Here is a 6,856-nt window from a genome sequence, read left to right on the forward strand (position 1 = left end):
GGCAGGCGTTTGAAGTTCACGTATTTCTGCTTTTGAAGTTTTGTATGGAAAAATTAGATCCCAAATAAGAACAGTGCATGTTTGGAGTAACATTTGAACTGCTTATTTCATGTATACCACTAAAGTTTAGCTATTGGTTAGATTAAGAGTTAAATCTTCTATAATTGTACTCTTTAGTGGCTTATTTTGCGGTTAAGTTGATATTTTTAGGTGTTCCATTACTGGCTTATCAAATGTTCTAAAACCAGTAAATGAACAGTCTGTTCATTTACTGGTGTCGGCTCAATATAGTTTTTTTCCTAAAATTAAATGTTAACGTAATCGTATTAAGGTTGTGTTTTCAGATTCTGCATAGAAAACGATTCTGTTTCTTTGAACTAGTATTGGGACACTACGTGTTCATTCATAGGAATGAAAAATCTAGTAAATGGACTATAGAAATTTGGCTTTGTTCATTTACTAGATACCTACTAACCCTATGTATGAACAACGTAGGTAACGATGGACGTGATCGAAATGCACGATAGTTTTACTTTGTCATGAATTACTATATAATTATATATTTTATTGTTTTATTGATTTATTTTGATCGATTTTTATTTTTATATAAATTAAAAATGATTAAAAAATTATGTAGATTTTGCTTGTAGTAAGTTGCTTATTGTTATTAGCCACAATCTATAATTAAAAATTGGGTTGTTAAGATTTTTTTGTCCCAAATGATGATACTTTTAACTAATTAGAGACTGATTACAGACTGATTAGAATACGAGTATCAATAGAGTTTAATGTTTGTTATTTATTAAGTTTTATTATAAAGCTCGGATTGTCGTCACTGAAAAAATCTCGTACTTATCTAAAATTAATATGTCAACAAAATTGAACCTTGATATAACGTCTATAAAGTTCACTCGGAAAAATTATCTATTTTGAGCTACGAGTTTTTAAAAAAAGTAAATTAATCAAGATATTAAGGTGCTTAATTTGTACCTACTTTAATAGAATTATATATGTATTTTTGTAATACAGAAACATAATTGGAATACTGAAGGTGCTGTACCTACCTCAAGATTTTATATAATAATAACTGAAGAAGAAGACTTCGTTTTATGTTAAAAATGCGTTTCTAAATGTTGATTAAAACTATCTAAATAATGTTCATTCACTGGGTTTTACTCTGTTCATTCATTAACTTTTTCGTTCATTTACTAGGTTTTTGGGTACTTTTTTATAAATTCTTCCATAACTCAAAAACTATACACGTAATAAAAAATCGCAGAAATTAAATTCTTGTTTATTAAATAACGATTGATTAAATTACATAAAACCATTACAATTATTAATAAGTACAGAGTAGTGATTTTTCAAAGTAGAAAAGTTTCTTAAGTGTTCATTCACTGGAGGTTTTACCCTAATGCTACGGCAAGCCGTGGCGCTGATTTTCAGTGAGGACTTTATCTACTAGTAAAAACTAAGTTAAAAGAAAACAAAAATTAAGAAAAAAAAACTTATTATTAAATTGTATGGCAACACCGGCTTAAACAGTTCAAATGAGCTTGAAAGAGCTATGTTTATTTTATCGGTTGGTTTACAGATATAACTAAATGTACGTGGTGTAATGTAAAAACCTTATTAGGCTTAATACATATGTAAGTAACCCTTATTTTAAAGTTATTTTGCTAAATTTAAAAGACAAATCTGGGGGCACGGTAGTGCCTCCGCCAAGTCGAGAAAAACAAAGGCTCGGCCATACAGTACTTTTCTCGAAGTCATTCAGGCTATTTTCAACCTCCCGTAATTTTGTGCTGGTACTAGAAATGAATATGTGTACATTGTTTTTATTTTTATTTTCGTTTACTTCGACAGACGGCTCAGTATTGATAACTGCCAGGTCAGGTATTTCTCATTTTTCGAAAAAAAAAACCATTCTATTTCCTATATATAAAATCAGAAACAAAAGATAAAAAAATTATACGACTACTAAAGGATTTTTTAACTCAGAAATTTTACTACAGTAGGTATAAATGAATATTTAGAAGAATAAAGAAAAATAGTTTTACTGTTATTATTATTGTAATTAAAGATGATCTCATTGCACTAGGTATTACTTGTCCTATTATCTATTCATTCTGTGATACCACATAAGTTCTAAGTTTATGTTATTTCTAGATAAATGTATAAGTACCTAGTTTATTTAGATACCCTATCTAAATAAACTACTTATACATTTATCTACCTTAAGTACCTAGTTTATTTAGATACCCTATCTAAATAAACTACTTATACATTTATCTAGAAATAACATAAACTTAGAACTTATGTGGTAACACTTATAAATTAAGTATTCCTTAAACCTCTTCCTAAAAATTACATGAGGTTAAAATAGCATAATATGTTATGTATAAGTTAATTAATGTAATTAATTTTAAAATTGCCACGCCCCAACAGGGCATCATTTTTTATATTTTTTTGTAAAAGGTGTTGCAATAAATAAATACTGAATACTAAACTAATCCTAAATAGCCTTACATTAAACATCAAAGTGATAAGGTTTTTGACTGTTGTTTTTTTTTATATAGACCTGGACCGCCAATGGACAGTATTATATAATACTAGCGACCCGCCCCGGCTTCGCACGGCCAAAACAAAAACCGTCCAAGTGCGAGTCGGACTTCCGTACCTATACAACATTATATATTAGCAAAAATGTAAAAAAAACACGTTTGCCGTACAGGATCCCCCCTTAAATATTCATTCTATTTTAATTTAATTATTTATGTTTAAAGTGAATTAAAATACAAATTAATATTCTGTGAATATTTCAAGAAACTACCTGTTGCCGTAAAGAGCACTGTTTTTAGTATTTGTTGTTATAGCGGCAACAGAAATAAAATAAAATTTCAACTGTCTATCTAGCTATCACGGTTCATAAGATACAGCCTAGTGACACAGACAGACAGACAGTGGAGTCTTAGAGTAATAGTTTTTATTACCCTTTCGGCACAGAACTCTACAAAGGTCTCTAATAATCGGGGGCACTTCACACCCTATGAATTTTCATAGACGTAAAGTGACGTCTGTGGGAGGTAACTACTGTAAAAACATTTCTTTTTTTAATTTTTATTGTAAAATTTGGTCGGCATAGTTTACATATATATATATTCGTGCAAAACTATAGCTTTCTAGCATTGATAGCCCCTTCGCAAAGCCGAGGACGGACATACAGACAGACATGGTGAAACTACCTATATTTTTTGCCATTTTGGCTACAGAACCCTAAAAAACCGTAGGTACATTTTAGAAAAGGTATGTTGCTCTAGTTTTTATTATTTTTTCGTTTTCTATGAGTGCTATCATCATGATCGATGGCTTCTACCTGTTTAACCTTTTGAATAAAGACCTCCTCCGCCAACGTTGCCACCTGCATCCACCGGTCGGCTGCAACTCGCGAGATGTCGTCTATCGCTGCACATTGCGTCTTCCGGTTTGTGATCGCCACTCGAAGACCTTTCTCCCCAACGGTTGTCTGTCCTTCGAGCGATATAGCCCGCCCATTGCCACTTCAACTTGCTTCTTCCAGCTATGTCGATGACCTTAGTTGTAAGCGACATCTGATTCAAAACATTCGTTGCAATAATTGACACTTGTGGTATCCCAAAGGAAAATAAAACAATAAATTTAAATTATTATCTTTTTCATGGTAATTTATTCTCTTGATTTTTCAGTTTGTCACGGCATAAGTTCAAGGACGTGTTAACAATGAAATTACGAGATCCATTGCGTCTAGATTCTAAGTAGATGTTTGTTACCGTGTTGGGAAAAATGTGGCTTCGAACACTCATTTGCATAATCTATTGCGATTATAAGTTTGAGTTCTGTGAAAAAAATGTGAACTCGAGGTCACGAGAGTTAACCTCATAAAGCCCACTTGATTATTGCAAGTTTTTGTTTAAACCGACGTACCACTGCGGCCAAGCTTCGTTACGAGTTTCTGTTAGTTAATTTGTGGTTTTTTTCTAAGATACATTGGTATTTGAATTAATAAAACCCTATATGTTAATTAAACACCTGACACTAGGATGTATAATTTTACACCTTTGCCTTTCTGCTATTTAAAAATAATATTTTTTCCTTCCCGCCCTTCTGACTGTCAACACTGTACCAATGCCAATACCAATCTCGTGTACTTGTGATAAAAATATAATAAAAACACATTAATCTGCAACTAATGTCTTTAATATAAACAAATAAAACCATAACAATATAAATGTAAAGAAAAGTTAAGTCGCGTCTGAACTAGATTTGAACTCTCGACCTCCAGTTCACAAGTCCAACACTTTACCGTTGAATCACCATGGAGGTGTCGGCATTACCAACCGATCTTATAGCGTGTGATAATTTTACTGAAAATAACGATTATAGTTTGCAGGTGGTAGGACCTTGTACAAGGTCCGCCCGGATTGCTACCACCATCTTGCTCGCTAATCCTGCCGTGAAACAGCAGTGCTTGCACTGTTGTGTTTCGGCGTGGAGAGTAAGATAGTCGGTGAAATTACTGGCACTTGAGGTATCCCATCTTAGGCCTCTAGGTTGGCAACGCATCTGCAATCCCCCTGGTGTTGCAGGTGTCTATGGGCGGTGGTAGCTCGTTTGCCAACCAGTTGAAAAAAAAAAGCATTTTCGGGCTTTATATTTTGTCTTGACTTAAGAAATTCTTACAAATATACATACACAATACTGACTCTCTTTGTCTATTACCTGTTATCGCTTATAATATCGCTGAACCTAGTCACATGACATTTGGTATAGGAAAGACAATTATGTAGAGTTCCTATTCCGGAAAATTACATAGTTCTTGCAGGATAGCAATAAACGAATTGATCAGGAATCAAAAAGCTATTTTGAAATAAAACAGAAGCTTTTATCACAGTTTTTATTTGTTTATTACGACACATGTTATAAATACTAGTTTAACTAATTTTAGCCCTCGATTAACATACTTAATGTAGTACTTAATACTTGAAGGTGCCATTAAAATCAGTCCTTACCTAAAAGAAAACCACCTAAAATAAATACAAGTGAAGTTCTCATAAACATCCCCTTCCTCAATCGAGCCCCCCACACCACACCTCAACAATACCATGTGGTAGTCATCACAAACCACCAAGTATTTGGGATAATGGTTTCAATTATCAGATCGTCTGTAGGTAATTCGGTGATTATTTCGAGACAACAAATCGTCACTAATTAAAAAAAAACTCGTATCTCGAAATTGATAATTTTTCTTAGTAGTCAAGTGTATGGGACTAGACTAGTCATTAGAGCCTAAAATAAACGTTAAATTATTATTATAAAAATATATATATTTAGTTATGAACATTATTTCAAAGTTCAATTTTGTTCACGTATTGATTTGAGTTACGAGATTTTTTTAACCCCCGGCCCCCGACGCAAAAAGAGGGGTGTGAAAAGTTTGACCGCTGTGTCTATCTGTATGTGGCACCGTAGCTGTTAAACGGGTGGACCGACTTGAATGCGGTTTTTTTAAAGCAGATTTTCTAGCGATGGTTCTTAGACGTGGTTTTATCAAAATCGGTTCAGCCGTAGTGACGAAATAGTGGGACCGTACTCCAACCACACCTCCCTAAATTACTACAGAATACCAATGCTTACTTTAGGGCTCTTTTAGCAAACCACAGCCGCATAGCTGTAATGAGTCAACTGCACTTGATCATAGTTTTGGTAGTTACGTTAACACATCAATAAAATTCATGAATTCAAACTTATTTTCAACCTATACCTATTAATTTATAAACATGGGTGGCTGACCCCTGATCTAGGTTATCGAACTCTAATAAAAACGAAGTAGGTATGCAAGTAAGGTAATCAGATTTGTAGACCTGAGCAAATGTATTGTTCTTTATAAAGCCGGTAGTTAAAATTTCTACGATTTTTTTTAGGGTTCCGTACCCAAATGGTAAAAACGGGACCCTATTACTAAAACTCGACAGTCCGTCTGTCTGTCTGTCACCAGGCTGTATCTCATGAATGACATGAACCGTGATAGCATGGCAGTTGAAATTTTCACAGATGATGTATTTTTGTTGCCGCTATAACAAAAAATACTAAAAACAGAATAAAATAAACATTTAAGGGGGGCTCCCATACAACGTTTCTTTGCTCAATATTAATAACGGCAACAGGTAGACGCTCGAATTATTCACAGAATATTTGTTGTGTATTCACTTTACATATAAATAATTAAATTAAAATAAAACAAATATTTAAGGGGGGCTCCCATGTAAGAAATGTGATTTTTTGCCGTTTTTTGTTTACTGTCTAATGTTGTATAGAAATTATGAAACCCATAGTGCGCGACTCCGACCCTCACTTGGTCGATTTTTTTTTAATATTTCTGTTGTCACACGAAAATTAACCGTAAAGTTTTTAGAGTCTGTTGTTTTGTATGGTTAGCTACCATTTAACGTAGTCTCAACTGGACGTATTTTAGCAAAAACGTTCCAAACCGCAACAATAATATTTTTTATTTATTTTGGAACTACTTTCAATAACATCAAAAGCTTTAAAGAATAATATGACAATGCTTTGGAACGTATTTGCTAAAATACGTCCCTGTTTGGTCTCCCCTTCTCGTAGCGTCATAAATACCGTATAGTTAGATTCTAGTCTAGTGAATAATGTCTTTCCATCGTAATTTTGCCGGATAAGTTCGTATTTATCTTTTTGTCTCAATTAGCTTTGGTAAACTTCAGTAAGCTAGCTGAGACAACAAGACATTATTGTCAATCGCAATCGCGAAGTGAGTTTGTTTTTGAGCACCTAGAGAGCCTTCATA

This window comes from Choristoneura fumiferana, chromosome 8, assembly GCF_025370935.1.
Source record: "Choristoneura fumiferana chromosome 8, NRCan_CFum_1, whole genome shotgun sequence".
NCBI classification, from domain to species: domain Eukaryota; kingdom Metazoa; phylum Arthropoda; class Insecta; order Lepidoptera; family Tortricidae; genus Choristoneura; species Choristoneura fumiferana.